At 42.1% G+C, this 23284-nt stretch overlaps 1 protein-coding gene and 1 long non-coding RNA gene across 4 annotated transcripts in view; one reads left to right on the top strand and one right to left on the bottom strand.

Annotated features, from left to right (window-relative positions):
• The window catches only part of ERBIN (erbb2 interacting protein), an 84364-nt gene extending 81971 nt beyond the window's left edge, over positions 1-2393 (bottom strand). For all 3 annotated transcript variants that reach the window (XM_053408077.1, XM_053408078.1, XM_053408079.1), the window contains exon 1: positions 1961-2393. The gene's annotated coding sequence lies outside the window, so the exon portion shown is untranslated. The remainder of the gene's footprint in view (positions 1-1960) is intronic.
• A 2055-nt stretch (positions 2394-4448) lies between these two features.
• The window catches only part of LOC128423203 (uncharacterized), a 37793-nt gene continuing 18957 nt past the window's right edge, over positions 4449-23284 (top strand). Inside the window, exon 1 of the long non-coding RNA XR_008332699.1 lies at positions 4449-4501. This is a non-coding gene — a long non-coding RNA (uncharacterized LOC128423203). The remainder of the gene's footprint in view (positions 4502-23284) is intronic.

Below are 23284 nucleotides of genomic sequence, written 5' to 3'. Positions count from 1 at the left end.
AAAAAAGAAAACTTTCATACAGTATAGATATACAGAACATATATAAACATAGCTCACTGAAAAAAGTCAAATTAGGAGAAGTTTCCACATCACTAATGAAATGTAATACACACACACCACTAAACAGGCTTTGAACCAATCAGATAAAGGTGAAAATTCAAAGGCCTGTCAGATAATTTACTATCATATAAGCTTGACTTGCCAAGAGCAATAATTCCAACAAATCTTTTCAAATTGTATTACTAAAATTAATGTAATTTATGACACATCACTAGCCTAAGCAGAAGTGTGCTATTTAAATAGGGCCTAATCCAACATGGTGACTAAACTAATCTAAAGCTGAAATATTATACACCTTTCCTAAGAGTAAGTCTACTTCTGTGTAGACATTTACAGGACTGCACTGTACAGGATTTTAACTCCAACCAATATCAAGAACAATAAATAGTTCAAAATACAATAGTTTATGCTCTATGGCTACATGTTACATATACAATATCTAATAGTTATATGTATCATGCAATGATACCTTCTATCCCTCTTTAGAATATGTTTTGTGGGGAATGTAACACTGCTTTGGAAGTGCTAATTCACTGTAAAATGATTACTCTGTTTAGGCTTTTCTGCCACGCATAAGCCATATAAGGAAGTTGAAGTTCACTGCCATCTTTCTGTCCAATCCTTTGAAATGGCCAAGAGTAACCTTTACTGGTGTCTTTAAAGATCATGTGTATAGTTTGAAAGTTTCCTAATCTTGATGATTGACGCCAAGAGAAATTTGCCTTTACTCCCATCAAGACAGACCAGCAAAACATAGCATGGACGTTGATTTAAACCATCCACAGTACAAAAATAATGCCTCAGTTATAGTCATCTGACTAATGCACAATTTAGAAAACATGTTCAAAGCAGATTTGTACAAAAACAAATGGCAAGTTGCTTGTGAAGTCATCAAAATTATATAATTCAACAGGTGATACAACACATTTTGCTTTCCTTATAATGAGAATTGCTTAATCTTAACAATTTTTCAGAAACCTCACTATTTCCATACCTTTTCCCAAAACACCAAGACCAAACTACATTGTAAAGAAAAATAAATCAAATGAAACCATTGAATTCCACTATTAGGGGGAAATAAATTTGTCCATAAACCACACATGCAAGTAGACGTTTGCAAATAAAGTTTAAACTCCCTCAGGAGATAGCCATTGACTAAAGGTGCTGAAGCTGTTTTAAGACAATATGACAAATATCTCTACTACTCAAACGTTTTTGAACTACACAGGTTATGAAAGAAGAAACACTTGTTAAGTCTCACAAGACATCAGGCCTGTCTGAACCGTGTCCTTACTCGACAGCTAAGGAATGCCTTCTAAAAGAAAAACATCGGCCACTAAGAAAAGAAAAAGTCTTCAAACTTTAATGGTACATGGGAAAAAGAATATTTGCCGTTTATCCAGACGGAATGCTTGCAGAGAAAGAAAGTTATCGGTCCAGCAAGTCGCTTCTACAGATGACATGTTTTAAGATCACGAATGCATAATCAGGCAGTTTCACTTCAATTCCTTCTACTATGGAACAAAGAAACTTCTGTCTGAGAAGCTTTACACACACAAAATCAGCTCTCCTACATTTCTCCTCTGCAACAAAATTTCAAAGTACCGGTAACAATTAGACTCTCTCTCTCTCTCTCTCTCTCTCACACACACACACACACACACACAGAGAGAGAGAGAGAGAGAGAGAGGGGGGGGGGGAGAGAGAGAGAGAGAGACTGGAAACCAGCTTCAAAATCCAGAAAGACATTTAAAAAGCTAACGAAAGTAAGAATAGGAGGCAGACCACCATCTCAAAATGAAGTACAATTGCGTCCCCTTTCTCCAACACATAAAAAGGGTTTCATTCCTAATGTTCCCGCACACGCACACTTCCAAAATTATTTCTTTTGAAAACCAACCTCACAATTCGGGCGTGCAGATCTCCATTTGCACCAGCTTCCTTCACTACCCAATGGATGCTTTAAATCCAAATCAAGTTTTCTCAGCAGTCCAGAAAAGAAAAAAAGGGGGGGTGGAGGATGCAACAGCTTTCGTCGACGTCGTTGGGTTTTTTTCCCCTTTTCTTTTCCGGGGTTGGGGGTGTCGTGGAGATTTAGCAATGCCAAGCTTGCGGCCCGGCCGGCCGAGGTGAGTTATTTCCCCCCTTCCCTCCCCCGGCCTCCTTCTTCACTTTTCTTCGCAGTTGACCGAGGGGAGGTCTCTGCGTCGTCGCCTCAGCTTCTGCCCTCTTCCGCCGTGACAAATGCGCGGTTTCAGGTGCCTCGAACGCCGCCCAGTCCCGGCAGAAGACTCACTTCCCACCCCTTACTGAGGTGGCGGCGGCGGCGGCGGCGGCGGCGGCTGTGTGGGGCGAGGGGACGGGGCGACCGCGGGGGCCGCAATGCCTGCGCCGGAGCCTGGCCCAGCTCTCCTTTCCAAAGAGGCTCCCGAGCTGCGGACCCGCCTCCGTCGTCGACCCCCCCCCTCCACCCTTCGGCTTCTCCTTCTTTCTCTGCGTCCCCTCGCTCGCTAGGCCGGGCCCAGGATGCTGTAGCGCCTGCCGCAACCCACCGCCAGGGGCATGTGGTGGGAGGGGAGGCGAAGCGCAACAAGCCCCCTTCTTCCTCTTCCTCCTCCTGCTCTTCTTCCACTGCGCAGCCTTCTTATCTTCTATTCGTTCGCTTTTCCTTCCTGCCTTCCTCCCTCGCTCCGCTCGCCTTCCTCTCTCGCCCTCCCCGCCTCACACACACACACACGGCTCCTCCTCTCCACACTTCCCCCTTCCTCTCCCTCCTTCCCGCCCCTCTCGCTTGGCAGGCTCACTCCTCTGGGCGCCGGCCAGGGACTCGCTGAGGTGTCTCCTTCAGGCTCCCCCAGAGATAAGGGCGGCGGCGGCAGGCAGGCAGGCCGGCCGCGGGGAGCGACGGAGCGCGGGCGGCGGGAGCAGTTCTATTATTATTACTACTACTACTACTACTAAGCACCGCCGCCCAGGCCAGGGGGAGACACTGCAGCGCCGCCCAGACAGCCAAGCGTGACTGACTAGCGCGCGCGCACACACACACACACTCGGTCTCGGTCTCTCTCTTTCGGCCCCAACCGCGCAGCTGCACTAGTTTCCCCTTCAGACTTTTTAGCCTTAGAGCCAGACAACAAGTCTGGAAACTGGCGAAGCGAGCAGCAGCAGCGCGACTTAGCCAATCCGGAGAGAGGAGCCTCTAGCAACAGCCAATGACCCGGCTCTGAAGGGCGGCTGTGATAGGGGAAGGAAGAGCAGGTTAGGGTGTGTGAATTAAAAAAAGAAAAAGTGAGATGCACAGAGAGAGAGAGATCAAGCCATCTGGGGAGGGGAGGGGGAGCGGTGTTGAGGAACACTCTTGGGCGCTCTTAGGTTTGGGGAGAGAAAGGAAGTGGCGGGGCTGGGGGACGGGAAGGGAAGGAGGGTAAGAACTGAGAGAGAGAGCGCGGGTGTTTGCTTTTAAGGCAACTGAGGGAAAGGCGAGGGGAGGAGAAGGCGGAGGAGGAAGAAAAGCAGGAGGAATACAAGGAAGGGGAACCCAGCAGCGAGAGCAGCTTAGACAAGACTTGACCTAGATTGGCGTGAAACTAACTTGGCATCTTCCAACCTTGTGGTATCTCATAGTTGTGTATGTAAACAAAGCAAACACAGTTTTAAAGAGTGCTAGCTAAACTTTCCTGCTCACAATCAATACCTTTTCTTATTTCTTATTTCTTTTAGGCTGCAATCCTAAGCATGTCCCTTCAGAATAAGTTCTGTTGAATCTATAAGACAGGTGAGGGGTTCAAATTGAAGCCTAACTTGGGTTTCTGTAGTAAAGGTGGCTCAGTTCTCAAAAAGGCTTGAAATGATTCTGAAATGGAGGTGTACAACTGCCTGCCCGCATGACTTTTCATAAATGGACTGCCCATGAAAATCCCATCACAGGTTCTCCCACTATGTGAAGGACTTCCATGGCAACGTTGCTAGCCTTGTTCCTAACCACCACTGATGCCCTAAACAGCTGCCAGCCGCTCACCATAAGTATGGGCCTACAAACATACAGATGCAGGGTTTGTGCACGTGACAATCCTGGGCAGATAAGAATTGACCCTTGCATGGACGCCTACTACACACATGTATCTGTACATGTGAAGGGACTAAAGTTAACCCCCATACTAGGAATAGCCAGATCTATTTGATTTTTCTTCTGTATTCTCAAAACTTGTATGACTGGCTGTCCTGCTCTTTGTTCTCCCGATTTTCTACTTGACTGTTTCCAGTCTGGTTTTTGCCCTTTCTGCTACATGGAAATGTCTCAAAATAAGATTAATAATTATCTTCTGTTAGTATCAATAAACCTTCTCAGTCTTCATTCTTGACTTGTCAACTCTCTTTCAGTGATGAAAGACCCTTTCTAATCCTGAAGGTGCCGTATCTGCAGTTGCTAGTGGTGCAGCCGGTGGGTATATCACACTCTGTTTTATGTATTCTGTGAAGAAGATTTCTGTTAGATCAAAGACCCATCTAGTCCATCCTGTTTTGCATAGAGCTCAACCAGATGCCTGTGAGATGAGCTCTCTATTGAGGAAAACAACCATCAATCAACTGAATATGGTATATGTGACTACATGGGATTGAATAGGTTTACAAAATGATAGGCACTTTGAAGCCTCTCAGGGCTGACTGTTGCTTGGTGAGGTCATTAGTTGGTGTGCCACTCCCTCTGCTTGGGTATCAATGTTCATACTGCACTGTCTCCAGTGTATGTCTCTTCTGAGGCCTTTACGTGGCCTGAGGTTTTTTGCTAAACCTCCTGGAGTTCTTGATGCATATGGCTTAGAGGGCATGTCATGAATTCACCCATGAAGGAAAGTCTCCTGTCTATGATGGTCATAGTCTTGGGGTTCAAGTCCCACTGCTTCTCTCTTTCCATCCACATTTATTGTTGCCGCTCTGATACTTGGAAGGTAAGCTTTACTTTGGCAGGGAATATTACCAAACCAACATTTCCTGTTTCTTAGTACCTTGCTCCTTCCCATTGGGCAAGCAGGCAGGTCATGCTGATCCTTTATTTGTTTCTATCCTTTCTTCCTTGTGCATGTGGCTCCCACCCTTGTCCCTTGCAAAAAGGTTGTTCCCCTCCAATAGACACAGACATGTAGCATTCTGAACATGGTTTCTGAGGGTGGGGCAACCCAGTCAGATGGGTGATAATAGTAATAACGTCCTTCAGTAAAATTCAAACCTTTTTTCTGCGTAACTCTGGGTTCCACATGCACTAGGCTACAGAGATGACTGTGTGTTGTACTTGGAATGACATTCCGTTCATTCCCTGCGTCATCCTTGCTTCTCCACTAGCAAAAATATTGTTTGCAGGCTACAGCACTTTCCTATTATTATGCTGCTTGGTCTGTTTGGGTTGTCAGCTTCTTTCTGTCAAGATGTTTCTGCACTATGTGTGAGTAGGGATTGGGTTGGGTAGGGTGATACCCATCAAGCCACTCCATCATGTTAAGTGCCTATCAATGTATAGCTGAGTCTTAGAGAAGTCTGGCACAATACAGTGGTACCTTGGTTCTTGAACTTAATCTCTCCAGGAGTCCATTTGACTCCCGAAACAGTTCCAAAACCAAGGTACGGCTTCCTGCACTCAAGTGGAAGCCCCGTTGGACGTTTGGCTTCCGAAAAATGTTCGCAAACCAGAACACTTACTTCCAGGTTTGCAGCATTCGGGAGCCTATTTGTTCGGAAGCCAAGCAGTTCGAGTACCAAGGTACCACTGTATCGTGATGTTTGGGCACCAGCAGAGTTGCCAGGGAAACCATGATATTATTGGTTGGTGTTGCTACATCATTTCTTTTTCAACAGTGATAACATATTTTTTATTCTTCGATGTTGGGAGTACATGGGAGTGTAACTCCCTTACACTCCCTTACATTGGCATAAGCCTGGCACAGTGGCTGCTGACAACTGTTAACATGTAGGATCAGAGAACTGAAAAGTTGCTCCTTTTCATAGTTGCTCATAAAAAGTCTGTTAAAGTCTTTCTAAGCTTTAAAGCACATTCCCTCTTATCTCCACAGTTCTACTGCATCAGCATCACAAATGAGTCCTATATTAGCTTTTGGATTAATTCTGCTCTAATGAAACCTGGGTTTACATACATGACACGTCCTCTTTCATTACCCACAAAAACTATGCATTGCCTTTCCTAGTCAGAACCTAGAAAGGGCATAGCCCTATAAAAATGTGGCTATGCTGGAATTCCATCTCTCTTAAAGCAATTCTATATAGCATCATCACAGTTGTGTAAAAGACAGCAAAAAACAAAATACCTTGCCTCTCCCAGTCTTTATAAAGAGGAAGACTCTGTATAATATAAACCACTTTGAACTATTAAATTTCATTTTCTAAACAATCTGCCATTAACTTATCATAATTGTTTCTTTCAAAATTCTCCAAAGAATTGCAACATCAGCAGTACAAAGTGGAAAGTCTAATAGAAACCAGTTTTGATCAACAGAGGTGTGATTCAGAACTATACTCTTAACTTTCATGGTCACATTGAACTTCAACGGAAGTTGAGCACACACACGTAACTTGAAATGACAACCAGTTCAAAATAACAGGTGTGGTCATCAAGTGCTGAGGGAGGGAGGGGGAAATGCTAGGAAGGAAGCTCATTCTCTGCTCTACTCAGGCGGCAATCTTTTGCACGCTTGCTAGCAAACATGCCTTACTGAAGACAGTGGAACTTGCTTCTGAGCAAACATGCCTATGATCTGTTTGATTTTTTTATATCTAGCTCATCTTATAAAATAATTCAAGGTGGCTAACGTATAATTAAAATCAGCAACACAACAGTTAATCAACCAGTACAAAATGTATAAGTAAAAACAGGAGAAATGAAGAGAAAGCAGCAGAAAACAAAAATAATTGACACCCATACAAAAGTTTGTGAGTATACAGAAAGGGACAACAAACCCAGAATAAAAATTCAAGACTCGGTTTAGCTCAAAGCCTATTCAGATTAACTCAGATTTAGCCTGGTGCCCCCATACAAAGCCAGTTCAGATGTAACAATCTTGGCTTAACAAAATCATGGCTTCTTATGATTAAGACTGACCATTGTGCTCCTTATAAACTGCCACTTTGTTTTGCATGCCAGATTTAGGATTTGCTTGTTTAAACCATAGTTCCCCATTACATTCAAACTCAGAAATGATGGTTTAATCTTGGCACGCTAGCCTATGAAACCAAGTGTAAGGCCTATTGAATATTGCATAGGATTGGGCTGCAACAAATCTAATTACAGTGGTACCTCGGGTTACAAACGTTTCAGGTTACAGACTCCACTAACCAGACTCCACTTAACCTCAGGTTAAGAATTTTGCTTCAGGATGAGAACAGAAATCACGTGGCGACGGCGCAGCAGCAGCAGGAGGCTCCATTAGCTAAAGTGGTGCTTCAGGTTAAGAACAGTTTCAGGTTAAGAACAGACCTCCGGAACGAATTAAGTTCTTAACCAGAGGTACCACTGTATTAGGAAAGCAAAGGAAGCAGAAGATGGTAGGCATAAGGCAAGGCAGATAAAATAAAGTATTTTACTTATAGATCCTTTGAAACTAACATGAGTCAGTTAGGTTCATTAATTTCGATAAGTCTCCTCTGAGTAAAATTTAGTTGAATTGCACCCTATATATCTAAAGCTTAAAAAGGCAGCAGAATGTAGTATATACAGTTCAGGAAGCTAGAACTGCAGATTATGATAATGGGTGAATAGATTCACGAAGGATGTTTGCTGCCATATTAAAAACATTTCTGAAGGATGCAGTTAACCAAAAAGAAGAAAATTAATTTAGTTATTAAAGTAAATCGAAAGGAAGAATATTGGTTATGCTTGTGGATGACTTAGCTGGAATGGCACAAAGAGAAGAGAAGAGAAGCTGCAGAGCATGGTAAATATAATTAATTCTGTTTTTCAGAGTTATGACCTAATATACATATCAGAATGTATTTGTAAAAAATATGTAACCTCTTGTTTAAACTGACATAGACAGAGAATGATCAGAGTAAGCACAGTCTAAATTTTGGGAAGCAAAATAATGTATGATGGGAGATCCATAACAAAATTTAAAAGCAGAATAGGCTTAGCAGACTGGATATTTTCTTAAGAAATAGTACGTGCTAGACAGGAAAAATAATATTAGCATTGAAAAATAAATTAATAAAGTGTATGAAATTTAGATATGTATTGATGCACAGAATGTAGAATAGATAAAAACAGTGAAAGGGATATTTAGTTATTTTAAATAGAGTGTGGGAGCAGTGGCGTAGCGTGGGTTGTTAGCACCCGGGGCAAGGCAAGTAATTTGCACCCCCTAACCCGTGGATTTGTGCCCCCTAACCCGTGGATTTGCGCCCCCTAACCCTAACCCCCAGATGTTGCGCCCGGTGCGGCCAGCCCCCCCCTGCACCCCCCACGCTACGCCACTGTGTGGGAGAAGATTGAGTAAACTGAATTTGAAAGAAAGACAGAACCAGCAGAAAGAAAAGTGAAAGAAAGAGAAGGCTTGGAGAATGATAACTGTGGATCACAGAACACATTCTAAGAAGTGGAGGACAAAGGGGAATGTTTTACATTCCTTTATGATAAATTAAAATTATTCAGCCAAGTTTTTTGTATTCAACCTGACAATGACTAGAAAGTTGTAGCCTTCCAAACTTTGGAAGCAATTACACAAGATTTGGAAGCAGCTTGGAAAAACAATCTCTGAATAAACATACTGGTAGAAGAAAAAGTGTTCTTTTGATGGCACTGGACTGGATGAATTCGCATCATATAAATTATGCTGTATTCCTACTATTTTAGAGAGGCTGCGGTGAACTCAGGTCTTTCATTCACATGTGGTGGGTGCATAGTCCTGTGCAATGGTTTTGGAATCTGGAATTTGTCAGAAGTTCATGGTGACAAGGTTGGTGGAGAGTATCTGGAATATCTCTCTAATTACCATGTAGGTGGATTTTATTTTATTTTTTAGAGGAGAGTGGCAGCTAGAGGGGGGCGGGTGTGAGAGAATTGAAGTTTTTGTGTATGAATGAAAGAATGAGAGTGTATGTGAATGGAAGATTGATTAACTAGGAGTGTGTGAGAGAGAGAAAATGGAGGGATGGAGTGACAGAAACAAAGACAGTGGGGTGGTTCTCAGTCCATCTTCCTCCAGTATGTAGTCCCCACTAGATTAAACTTTGATGGGAAGAGGAGTCCCAATCACGGGTTAGGTGGTCATATGAACTTGGTCAATGACTGCTGCTGTATGAGTGTAGAGTGAAGCAGATACCAGAACAAGCCAACCATCTATGTTAGAGCTGAGACCCAGTGTTCTGTGCAACTAATAATAGGCTTGGGTTGGGGGGGGGGAATACTATACACTTTGCAGAGCAATTATTTTTCTTTTTATATGTGTATAAAACATTCATTAAAAACACGGTGGGCTTTATGCCACAATGATATTGAAGCATTTAACGGCCTTCAATAGATAGATTGAAAAAGAAAGGCGCACTGAAAGGCATTCTGCAAAAAGTCTATTTGCTTAGACATTTTTACCAAGCTACTTCCACAATAATCTGAATAGTGAATTTGTGAAGTCTTGTGTTCATGCTTATGAAGGTGCCCTTTGAATTCCAATTAATCTTGACAATACACAGAAGAAAAATGATCACCCAGGGAAGTCTTTGAAGGATTTAGGATTTTACACCCCAAACCTTCTGTTCCATATTAGTAATTCATTTACGCTGTTACAACATGAATTGGGAATGTGACATATGGCTGATTAAATATCTCATGAAATAAAAAAAAACCCCAAACCCCACAATAACATGCATATATTAAATCATGGTTTATTAATTGTACTGCCTGGTTCTGCAAAAATTGATGATACAAAATACAAAAATTGATAAATTTATTCCCAAGAAGTATATTCAAGAGTAGAGTCTGATGTTTTTTCAGAGCTACCAGATCAACAGATTTGGCAGCAACAGCGCTGATTTCCACATGCTGCTTGCCTTATGTTCCTTAATCTGGTTCTGGAGGGACCACTTCAAAGGATTAAGGTAGTTTGATTTTCATGCCTCTTTAATCTTTGGGTTCTTTGCCAGAACTGCTAGCAAATGTGCCAGTAGAGATGGTGAACTAAGCTCAGCACATTCACAAGGCCAGAGAAAAGACATGCGATAGGATAGCCAGTATTGTTAAACACTTGTAAATCCCACTGATGCTATGGCACATATCTTTCAGTGAAAGACACTTAAGTCAATTGGATTTAAATGTGCTTTCATTTTGGCTAGATTATGCAGATAGTTAACCTATCTGGTCTAACCTTTAGGGCCATTGGATAAAAGCGGCAATCTGACTTTTCATCAGAATCCTGTTATGGTTTCCAAGCTATGGTAGAACTCAGCGTTTATCCAAAATGGTAATGTTATGACATTATTTATCAATGTTACTTTAATGTTAAGGGTAGTGTGGGGAGCAAATTTGATTTTGGACATCCCTATAGGCACTGCTTTTACCAGCGCAAGATAGTCAATATCCCACTCTTTCTCAGCAGCAACACAGCAATAACATTTTTAAAAACTTTCAGAAAGGAATAAGCTCGGCAGCAGAGAGCAGCAGTCACTCCTGCTGCAGAAACCCTTAGAGAGGCAATCCAATTTATGAGGCAAGTAGTGTGTATGGAAGCGCGCATAGGGGTGTGAAGATAAGCAAAGCCAATTTCAAATGCTGCTACTCTGCATAATGAAATGTGTGACTACTGGCAGCTCTTGATTGTGAGGACTTCTCAGGAGAACCAAGGAGAAGAGACAGGTTGCCAGGCAAACGAAAGGGAAGGAGTTCAAATGGGAGAAATTTAGGGTACAGAAAAGTTAATAGGAACGTAATTTAATATTCATAGGAGAGCATGTCCTATTAGTCGCAGGAATATCAGTGTGTGTGTGTGTACATACATGGTAAGAGAAAGGGGTGGGCTTCTGTAAAATAGATGTTTCTTGTATCCAATGCCCCTGACAGGTAATCCTGCTCTGTAAAAACTACTGGTAGTAAAAATGTGTAATTTATTTCTGTAGGAGCAACATTGCACCCATAGCATCACAATAGTATTAAATAATTCCTCTCAGATAAACAATTGAGAGCTCCTTTTTGAAAATGTCTCTAACATAATTAGGGTTAGGGCAAAAACACATTTTACATTAGCTGCACTACTACTTAATATTTATTAATGTCTGTACACCGGGATGTGTGTCATATTAAATAATCAAATGTAGTAAGATGTTACAACTCCAATTTACATATTTAATTATTATTTCTTTTTCATGTATACCAAAAGTTTTTGCTTTCTTTTACCTCTGGATAAAATGCATTAAATGGTTCTTGTGAACAAAATATTGGTTATATTAATTCCCTGTCAGCCATAGTTTAAAAAGGAAAGAATTTGAAAATATGGTTACTTCAATAAACATGCTTAAAGGGTTGCTGCTAATTAGAAGTGAAATATTTAATTAACTTCAATTAAAGTTTCATTTTAAAATGTGCTTCATGGTTGTTACATCCAGTCACTGTTTCTTACAGAATAAAAAGAGCAAAATAATAGCGGGACTCAGTTCTGTATTAGCTATTAGCTACCATTATAGATTTGGCTTAGGTTTCATTTACAGTATGGTTGAAGCAGATTAATTAAAAGGACATAACTGAGTGGCTGACATTAGCTAAGTCCGTTAATTAGCTATCTGTTCTCAGGGGATAAAGTTTTATCAATGTATATAGCAGGCTTTCTCATTGTGGTGCCCTTCAGATGCTGTTGGACTACAACTCCAATCAGCCTCGTGCAGCATGGCCTATGCCCATGCACTAGATTGGGGAAGGCTGGCAGGTGGAGGTGAAGGAGGGTGGAGATGCTTAGATCCACACACTTTATGGTGGGGCAGTTTAACATAAGTCCTAGAAGGTGCTCAATATGGGCCAGAGCATCCATACCGCATACCACACAAATGATTTTGATTGCAGCCCTATGCACTTGGACTCCATGCTAATTACTAATGAGTTTATGCACCTAGGATTACCTTGCTAATTCCCTTCCAGGCTAGTAAATAATTCCCATAATAGTAAATCATTCCCAAAATGACAGCGACTGCATGCCTCAGCATCCCGAGCCTCTCCCACCATTTGCTAAGTAGCAGCACATGTGTCGATAATAAGAGTGGGGAACAGGTTTTCTAAAGTAGAATTGTCAAGTGGAATTTACAATTGGCTGGGATTAGTGGCCAAGAAAGAGGAGTGGGGAGACCCCAAAAGGAAAGCTTGGAGGACAGCTCTTTTGCTCTTTTGCATGTGAAAGGATTCTGAAGGGAAAGGCCAGTGTTTAATTTCTAAAATGTGAAGTACCATGGCGTATATACGACTGCCAGGAAATCACGTCTGATCAGGAAGCACATTCTTCTCACCAAATATGTGAAGATTAGAGTAAGGAAGTGGCGCTGCCCATCTTAAAATGTCACTACTCCATAGCTAAACTTTGACCCTCAAAATTACTTCTTCTTAGTCCTCGCTAAGTCACAGAATCAGAAGACCTATGGATCTCCAAATCAGGGCAAATGCCTTTGTGCAGTTCACACCCCAAACCTAGCCCTGTTCATTGATAAGCAAGCTGCAGTGATTTTATTTCTGTCTTTCCCTTTGCAATATTCATATGCACATGCAGAATAAAACACATTTTAAATGGTCATGGGTAAAAGACTCATATCTATTTTGATAATTAATGTTTCTAATAATAAAAATAGTTCCTCTAGAGATTCTGGAGGTAAATTTTAAAAACCAAGTGGAGTTATAATATGAGTCAAATGTTTAATGTATTAATTCAACTTTGTTTTCTTGTATAAAACTGGATGCAGAGTAACTTCACTTTTGCATTTTCAGAGTCTTTTACAGATAAATTAAGCTTGCTTTTGCTTAAAACAGTTTTCTGTTCTTGCTAACTGCAAAGTAAACATTCATTCATGCTCAGTGCCATGTGTTGTGGGGGTTGGAGGAATCGGAAACTCCCTACTGATTTAGATTTCAAATAGAGCTCTGAACCTAATAATAAAAAGCTTCCTAAGCAATATGAGTCAGCAGCTGTTATCAAGTGGATCAGAGAGCAAAGTCTGATCTTGCACTGACAGCTGGTGCATAACTATATTTTGTGAAATGGTAAGCACTTGAGTTTAGCGATGAAAATAACAAAATTAGCATACCAGTTCAACATAAATGAAAATGTGCTTTGATTGATTGATTGATTGATTAATTGACCAATCAAGTGGCAATTAATGTACAAACTGCTTTACACAGGGTACAAGAGGATACGCCCCTGCATGGAATAGATTACAATCTGAGGCCTCATCTGCACTATGCATTTACAGCAGTATCATACTACAGCAAACAGTTGTGGCTTCCCCCAAAGAATCCTGGGAAGTGTAGTTTATTAAGTGTCCTGAGAGTTCTTAGAAGACCCCACCTTCCCCTCACAGAGCCAGTGTGGTGTAGTGGTTAAGAGCGGTAGTCTCGTAATCTGGGGAACCGGGTTCGCGTCTCCGCTCCTCCACATGCAGCTGCTGGGTGACCTTGGGCCAGTCACACTTCTTTGAAGTCTCTCAGCCCCACTCACCTCACAGAGTGTTTGTTGTGGGGGAGGAAGGGAAAGAAGATTGTTAGCCGCTTTGAGACTCCTTAAAGGGAGTGAAAGGCGGGATATCAAATCCAAACTCTTCTTCTTCTTCACAGAAGTACAATTCCCAGAGTGGTTTAACAGTTAACCCCTCTTCCCAGGGAACTCTTACCCAGGGACAGGAAGAGCCAACTAATTCTCATCATCATCATCATCATTTTATTTGTATGCCGCCTTTCCAGAGTTAAAACAATGCTCAAGGCAGCTTACAACTTAATTCTAGCTTTGTCCCTATCCTCTTCCCTCCTGAGTTGAACAAGGGCAACACAGACGGTACAGGATGAGGCAGCTGGCAGCCAGGGCCACCCCCTGGACTGGTTATAAGATGGCAGGCAGGTGGGGAAGGCATACTGAGGCTGGTGAGGCAGTTCCCTGCTAGCCCCAGCAGACCAGCCTCCACTGCCTGTGGGGAAATGTATAGTTGAGCAAAAGGGCAAATAATGGGGGGCAGGGCATGATAGAGGTTTATAAAATTAGGCATGGTGTGGAGAAAGTGAATAGCGAATAGTTTTTCTCCTGAACCTGGAAGCATCCAATGAAGCCAAACAGTAGGAAATTTATCTACACTTCTTCAAACAGTGTGTAGTTAAACTATGGAATTTGCTACCACAAAGTGTTGTGATGGCCACCCATTTCAAAGGCACTTAATCATTTGGATAATAATGATTTCATTTATTTGTACCCCACCCATCTGATTGGGTTGCCCCAGCCACTCTGGGTGGCTTGGGGACAAAAGCTGGTTTTGACCTATAAAGCCTTAATTGGCTCAGGACCATAATACCTCAAGGACCGCCTCTTTCCATATGAACCTACCCAGACCCTGAGATCACCTTCTGAGGCCCTCGAGAGGTTCGGAGGGTGGCAACACGAGAACGGGCCTTCTCTCCCCAGGGAAGTTCACCTGGCGCCTTCATTATATACCTTTAGGCACCTGGCAAAAATGTTCCTTTTTAACCAGGCCTTTGGTTGATCCGATTTACATCCCATGCCCTTTTAAAATGTGTTGGTTTTTTTTGGGAGGCGTGCTATCGGGTTGTTGTTTATATTTTTATTAGGTATTTTGTGATTTTGTGGTTTTATATCTTGATGTTATTCTGTAAACCACCCTGAGACCCCCGGGTATAGGGCGGTATATAAATTCTAATGATGATGGTGGTGGTGGTGGTGATGTCATGACAGAGATATGCAACCTCCAAGATCAGAAGCCATATCGCTCTGAAAATCAGTTGTTGGGGAACAGCCGTAGGGGAAGACTATTGCCTTCATCCCTTACTTATGGGCTTTCCCCCATAGCTTGTTTGGCCACTGGAGAAACTGGACACTGGACTAGATAGGTCTTTGGTTTGATGCAACAGGGCTTTTCATATGACAAGAAGGCATGCAGATGAAATAATGAAGAAAGCTGCTTAATGTCTGATTGTCACACAGCTGTTCAAAGACTAGGAACCCCTTTCAAAAACCATGTACCGTAATTTCAGACCTTATATGTGGCTTATCACTTCCAGATTTACATTTTAACATTTTGCCCATTGCCAGTTCTGCATAATATACTTAGTATACATACCCCTAAGGTTATTTGAATTTTAAAAAGGAGTGGCTGGAATGCAATTCATTACCATTCTGCTTTAATGGTTTGTTGCCTTTCTCCCATGAATAAAATAGTTTGGAACAATATGTGCTAAAAAAAATTAATCATCTGTTTAGTAATACCCATTCTTGAGATAGGTGCTTGTTTATTTGATATTTCAATGATATGACAATGAAGGATGTTTCACACTCCTAAACCCTGGACTTTGCAAGTGAGTTTACAGCATGAGGAAAATCCAATACCTTCTTCAAGATTTGCTGTATCATCCATTGTATGGGATGCGGGTGGTGCTGTGGGTAAAACCTCAGCGCCTAGGACTTGCCGATCGCATGGTCGGCGGTTCGAATCCCCGCGGCGGGGTGCGCTCCCGTCATTCGGTCCCAGCGCCTGCCAACCTAGCAGTTTGAAAGCACCCCCGGGTGCAAGTAGATAAATAGGGACCGCTTACCAGTGGGAAGGTAAACGGCGTTCCATGTGCTGCGCTGGCTAGCCAGATTCAGCTTGTCACGCTGGCCACGTGACCCGGAAGTGTCTGCGGACAGCGCTGGCTCCCGGCCTATAGAGTGAGATGAGCGCACAACCCTAGAGTCTGGCAAGACTGGCCCGTACGGGCAGGGGTACCTTTACCTTTACCATTGCATAAGAAAGTTCAAAAGTTAAAATTGCAGCTTTATAGGCAAGTTGCGAAACACATGAGAAAATTAGCATTCTATTACAGAATATACCGGTACTGTAATTTGAACTGACGTTATACTATGATTTTGTTATATGTAAGGACAACTAAAAAAAGAGAGAGCAAAATTTGTTCAAAGTAACAGTGGCTAGTTCTTCTACATTTATTGCTATTTTTTATTAGCTATACAATGTTGAGTGTTATCTGTTAACTCTATTCTATCCTGTTTCCCCTTTGTTTTTGTTTAAACCAGTTCACCAACCAAGAATTTATACATTGACCACTAATAATGAAGCATGTGTTGTAGATATTGCTGCAAATGTATTATGCTATTTTTGTGATGTGCATTGTGATGTGATTGGTCAGGTTTTTTTATCATTTATTATTCCAATGATCTTTGTATATAAAATTCAAGTAAACGTTTAAAAAGCCAAGTCAAGCTGAGCTAGAATAGCTGAAAAGGAGCATCATTTGAGGAAAAAGCAATGCAGCTAGCTTGGTATTAATGTTAGAATGGGAGGCTTCTTGGAAACTCCTATGTTGCCTTGACTTCCATGATGGGGGGAAAAAGGTGGGATATAAATACATAAGGTATTTGAACCACCAGCCATTCTGTCTATCAAACGTTTGAGGAGTGCTGCTGGCCAAGCACTCACAATGTGTTCTTCCATGCAGGCATATGGACCAATAAAACATAAACTGCAACCCGAATTCCAGTCCAACACCCTGTGGATTGGGGGGCTGAATATTTTTGCTATGTTATTTTCCCAGCAGATGAATTTCCAATTTCATATGCCAGGGGCAGAAGGACTACCAGTGGGAGAGTAAGGAGCTAGGCTGAGGCATGCAGAATGGAAAAGCGTCCAAGTAGAGGCACAGGGTTTACAGCTGCTCCCAGTGACTCATTCCCAACCAGAGTTATTGTTGTTTTCTCCTGGCCCTCCCTCCCCGCACCCCAGCCATTCATTATATGCTGGAGCAAAGCTATTCCTCACTTTCACTGCAATGCAGATAAGTGAGGCATGCAGCAGACATCAGTGTGGAATGTAACTCCAGCTCTTCCTCTGGTGGGTTGCCACTTTTTTGTTCAAGTAGGGCTCCATTATTTTTGCAGAGTACATGACAGGAATGATGCAGCGACTTTTCTTATGTTCTTATATACTCTCCCCAAGAGTCCTGATGTGTCAGACCCAAAGTCTAGCTGGCCCGGTGTTCTGCCTCCCATGGTGGCCAACCAGATGCCTCCAGGAGCCCCACAAGCAGGCTTGACAGCCATTCTCCCTGCTGCTCCTTGTATTTGTTGGTGTAATGCTTCTCAACATGCAGGCTCCATGTAACCATCGTGATGTGACTAACAGGATATACCTCTCCTCTTCCATATTTTTTTCTAAATCTTTTAAACTCCTCTAAGCTTGTGCCCATCATCACAACTTGTGGTAGTTCCTTACATTAATTATGTATTGTGTGAATAGGTACCGTATTTTTCCGTCTATAAGACACCCCCGTGTATCTTTTGGGGGACTTCGATTTTAAAAATGGGGGGAGATACTATCTGTGTATAAGGCGAGCCCAGATTTTGAACATTAAGTAAAGGTAAAGGGACCCCTGACCATTAGATCCAGTCATGACCGACTCATCTCTCTTTATTGGCTGAGGGAGCCGTCATACAGCTTCCGGGTCATGTGACCAGCATGACTAAGCCGCTTCTGGCGAACCAGAGCAGCACATGGAAACGCTGTTTATCTTCCTGCCGGAAGGTATTTATCTACTTATCTACCTATTTATCTACTTTCACGTGCTTTTGAACTGCTAGGTTGGCAGGAGCAGGGATCGAGCAACGGGAGCTCACCCCATTGCAGGGATTCGAACCGCCGACCTTCTGATCGGCAAGTCCTAGGCTCTGTGGTTTAACCCATACACAGAAAAGTACAGGAATTTATTTTGTGTGTCACAAGTCTACTGCAGACCTATTTCACAGGAGAATTGCACCACTGGTTACTACTGGTGTGCTAAACCATGCAGTGGAGCTGCATAAAGTGAAGGATTGAGTGTTACTGTTGCTGTTGTTTTTGTTGTTATTCCAACTGCCTCTTTCTTTCCCATCATAAATTATCATTGCCTATGTAAATAAAGAAAATATATCATTGCCAGCCATTGTCTAAAATGGAACAGAATTGTCATGGGCCCTGACAAAAAAATTGCTGCAAAGCAAGTACTAACATTGCCAGTTCTTAGCCACTAGATGATATCAGCCTTGGTTCATACTAGACAGTGTTGTCATTTTGTAATTGCCCCTTTAGGCATTGGTCTTGCATCAGCTTGCGATCATTGGTACCACTGATGCTAGTGAAGACATCTGCTTTTAGAAATTGCAGAGCTGGCTGCTCAGGAGATTTCTCCTCTTAACAATTGTTTGTTTTAAGCAATGTAATACTAAATAATGCCTCTGGTTGTTCAGCTGAGAGAGGCTGCTATATAATCTCCAAAAGGCAAATTTGCAATTAATCCAGGTCCTGCCACTTTGATTATAATTATTTTTTCCTTGAAAACTTCAGTGGAAACAACCAAGGGGAGCTTGCATAGCGGGGCTTCTTTTTGGTTACAAACTGAATGGCACAGCTTTGATTTTGAAAACATTGCAGTTTTTAGGTCTGCAAATGACAAATAACTTATTTGAAAATGTTTTAATGTTTGGCAACTTTGTCCTCTTCCGCCCACCCCGCCCCCCATCCCAGCACAAAAATAATTCTTTTGGCATCTTTTGTTCATGGGGGAATGGACTAAGAGAGGATCTTACTTCTGCAACATCACATTTGGATTAGTTCTGACTCCCTTCATATCCTCTGCTTGCCAACATTCCTTTGCAATTGCTAGTTAGTGAGATAGTCTACATGATTCAGAAAAAAGGTACAGGCTGGCTGGACAGAAAATATTTTTCTTTTATTCAGCAGGATCTTCAAATCGGCTGGGTTTGGGTACTTGGATTGAACCCAATCTACACAATAGAATTTAATCAGTTTACATTTAAGTACTTTGGCACAACTGGCTTGTGGATCATAGCCAAGAGATCATATGGACATTTTATTTCTGGAATGTCAGGCTAGGGAATGCATTCATGGAACTAGTTATCTCGGCTTCCTCGATATGTATTTCATGTTGCCCTCAAGGATCTCAAGGCCCGTCATTTGTAAGAGCAGGACAAATCATGCAAACTTTCTTCTTATACCAGTTCTGCATGCTAAAAATACACTGTAAATTTATGAAACCAGATTAGCCTGAATGTGATATTTTTATGTTTCTCTCTCCTGTTTGAAATGTCTGGTCTTAAGTAGGATATCATCCCATAGCATTAAGCACAGAATTGACAAAATTGTAGGCAGCTTTGTTGGTCCACGGTGGAGGAGGGGAATAATACTTTTATTAAGGACAAACTAAGAGGTCAGAAAGAAATTAGCAGGTTTTTGAATATCAATATCATTTTCTCACCTGGCTTTTATTTGGGAGGTGGGGGGATTAACACTCAGCCTATTAAGATTTGAAACTATGGTGGTACCTCGGGTTAAGTACTTAATTCGTTCTGGAGGTCCGTATTTAACCTGAAATTGTTCTTAACCTGAGGTACCACTTTAGCTAATGGGGCTTCCCGCTGCCGCCACGCCGCCGCAGCACGATTTCTGTTCTCATCCTGAAGCAAAGTTCTTAACCCGAGGTGCTATTTCTGGGTTAGCGGAGTCTGTAACCTGAAGCGTCTGTAACCTGAAGCGTATGAAACCCGAGGTACCACTGTATGTTCATTTCTTTGTGACTTATAATTATTTACCTACCCTTCACCCTAAGGTCCTACAGTAGGGTAGCTTACAACAATTAAAACACAATAAACAACTTAGAATCACAAAAATAATGTGGGTCCTAAAAATATACATCTTGGCTGTCAAAAGCCAGGAGAGCCGGAGGGAAATGCCAGTATCACGACACTAGCTTTGAGCTTACCCTAGAAGTGTATCAACAACAGGTTTATCTATGAGAAGTAATCGAGCAAAAAATAATAGGTTTCTACTAGTGCTTTTATGGTGAAATCACACTATGTCCACAATTAGGTCCAAGTTCTGATCCCTGGTTTCCCAAAATGTAAGGTCATGTCATGTCTTGTTATATAAAAATATTAGGAGAGGAACAGAATGCCAACTCATATGATCAAAAACTGAATCTTGTTCATTCCTGACGTATCACTGGCAATGTGTGTTCTTTTCTGTAAAAGCGTTAGAGTTGCTTCTCCAAGGTGGGGGCTTTCAAGTTTATGTTAACATCTACATTCACTCACGCTTATCCAGGATACTATTTCCAGCTACAACAAAATCCAAGGAATTATAATGTATGTGATCCACTCCATGAATTTAAATTCTTGAACAGACCCAGTGTCACACCTGGGGCCATCCGGATGTTTTGGACTAAAACTTCCATCATCCTGCAACATTGGCCATGCTGGCTGGAACTGGTGGGAGTTGTAGTGTAAAATAGCCAAAGGACACCATCTTGGGGAAGGCTGATAAAGAGCATCCATTAGCCATTGTTGGGGCTGCTGTAAGCCTTTCTCTAAAACTTTTTCAGGGCTCAGCACCAGGTGGCCCAGCACCTGCCATTATAGCTTCTCACAATGCCCTGGAGTGATTTTGTCAGGGACACTAGGGGGAAATTAAAATGGCAGCCACCTGGAGTAAATCATCTAACACAGGGTAAGTTAACTTGCAGGGAGCAGGCACAAGGAGAATACCCACTAGGGGAGAGGGTGAGATGGACAAAGGCCACTGGGAAGACGACCACCACCTAAAAAGACAAAAATTCATACATAAATAAATGTTTCAATCGGTACTTAGGAATGTTGTTGTTAACCTCATTAGAGTTCCTCTGTGTTGTTGGGGCTAATGGTAGAAAAGCCATAGCCAATTTAAGGAGCCCCAGTTCTGTTCTGCACTGCTTTGTTTACCCATCTGTTCAAAAGAGAGATTTTCCATTAAACCTATTGTTTATGAAAGACCCACCTGTTCTGACTCTTAGCTGGCACATAGGACGTCAGCAGCACTGCGGATGAGGGCAAACCAGTGCTTCAAAATGCCATTAAGTGTGCAGACCAGGAGAGGGGAGGTACTGCCAAGTGTCTGGGCCATGGATCATTTGTTCTCTTATGGAAGAAGTTATTTCTAGCGTCCCAGGAGTTGTTGAAAGGAGACATGTCAGTAATGTAACTTTCAAACAAACCGGTATGCAACTGTATATGCACAACTAGAATGTCCTTTCCAAAACAAATGCTAATACAATACAAGCTAGCAGAAAGGTATCCAGTGTGTGTTTAATAAAACAGAACCTCCAACTGTGCATATTTAATAGGTACAGCATTTGGATTTGTTTTTACTACATTTATCAGATGGTGGAACATAAAGAATTTGTGCCCTATACTGAAACTTCCCTGTTCTTTGTATCTGGCTGGTTGGGACGCTTCTGTATGTGCTGTTTAGGAACTGGTTCTCCCAACTTTGTGGATATGCTCCAAGCTTCTTACATTCTTCAGATATGCTTGATTTGAAGACAAAATGCTGCATGACCATTAAGATGTGCAGTTTAATGTGAATTGTGAGGCAATACATTTTTGAGGCTGCCTTTGTTAACACTTGCTACAACATGCCAATAATGTCAACAAATTGTACTGGCATGCCCTCACCTTGTTTACAACCATCCACAGAGAAGGATGACCAAGATGATAAAAGCCTGGAAACAAAGCTTTATGAGGAATGGTTGAGGAAGTTGGGTATGCTTAAGAGAAGCATGAGAAGTGATATGATAGCTATCTTCTGTTTGTTGTTGTTGTTGTTGTGTCACTTTATCTTGCCCAGGGCAACCCAAAGCAACAAACAGACATACCAAAAAAAATTATGGAGTAAATTTATATGAAAAAGCTTTCCTGTTGGTAGAACATTTGATAACCACAACTTGAAAAATTGGTGCTGGGGTTTGCTTGCTTTCTGCTTCGCTCCTGATCTCTTTTACATTTTAAAGAATGCCTAAGAGAAGGGCTATCTGGGTTGCTACTGGTTTCATGTTAGCTGTTCTGGGAGCTCTTTTTTTAAAATTGGAGAGCAGGATTAACAATGCTTTAAATAAATAAAAAATAAATAGCAAGGCCAATCACTATTCAAGTTATATATATCTGCTACAATAATAACAACAGCAACTGCAATGTTTTGCAAATATAAAAGCCACTTTCTGGCTCTAGCTTCTATCTTTGTCTGACTGGGCTCTTTCCAAGTCAGTAGTGGTGTGGGAGTGTGAAGCAAGACAAGTGTGAGTCTATATTCTCAGTTAATTCATTTCTGTCAATTCATATAGCCACCCTTCAGTACCTGGACTCCAAAATCAACAGAAACTGATTAACTATGGCAGGAGCACAGCTGAGTCACAACTGCTGAGTCATGTTCGAAAAGGAGGGTACCCTGTTTGATGGAGCCCATCAAATTGATTCTATCAATAGTCCAACGTAGGAAGCTGCCTTATGCTGAGTCCTTCAAGTCCTCCCGAGTCCATTGGTCCTTCAGGCCCAGTATTGTTGGTACTGGCTGGTTTCAGACAAGAGGTTATAATAATAATAATTTATTATTTATACCCCGCCCATCTGGCTGGGTTTCCCCAGCCACTCTGGGCGGCTTCTAACAAAGTATTAAAATACAGTGGTCTGTTAAACATTAAAAGCTTCCCCAAAGAAGGCTGCCTTCAGATGTCTTCTAAAAGTCTGGTAGTTGTTCTTATCTTTGACATCTGATGGGAGGGTGTTCTACAAGGCGGGTGCCACTACCGAGAAGGCCCTCTGCCCTGGTTCCCTGTAACTTGGCTTCTCGCAGTGAGTGAACCGCCAGAAGGCCCTTGGCGCTGGACCTCAGTGTCCGGGCAGAACGATGAGGGTGGAGACGCTCCTTTAGGTATACTGGACCGAGGTTGCAGGTTCGATCCCTGTATGGGACAGCTGCATATTCCTGCATTGCAGGGGGTTGGACTAGATGTCTTCAGGATCCCTTCCAACTCTATGATTCTATAGTTGTGCCGTCTGTGATTCTGCATCATTGACTGAACCTGGGACTTTCTGTGTGCAAAGCATATGTTCTGCCACTGAGTTGTGAACCTCTCCCCTTTTATTTTGAAAATCCTGTTGCATTAATACTGTTACAGCTGTAT

The sequence above is a fragment of the Podarcis raffonei genome, chromosome 11, assembly GCF_027172205.1.
Source record: "Podarcis raffonei isolate rPodRaf1 chromosome 11, rPodRaf1.pri, whole genome shotgun sequence".
NCBI lineage: Eukaryota > Metazoa > Chordata > Lepidosauria > Squamata > Lacertidae > Podarcis > Podarcis raffonei.
The sequence above is the reverse complement of the archived record's forward strand: the minus strand, read 5'-3'. Positions and strand labels throughout refer to the sequence as shown.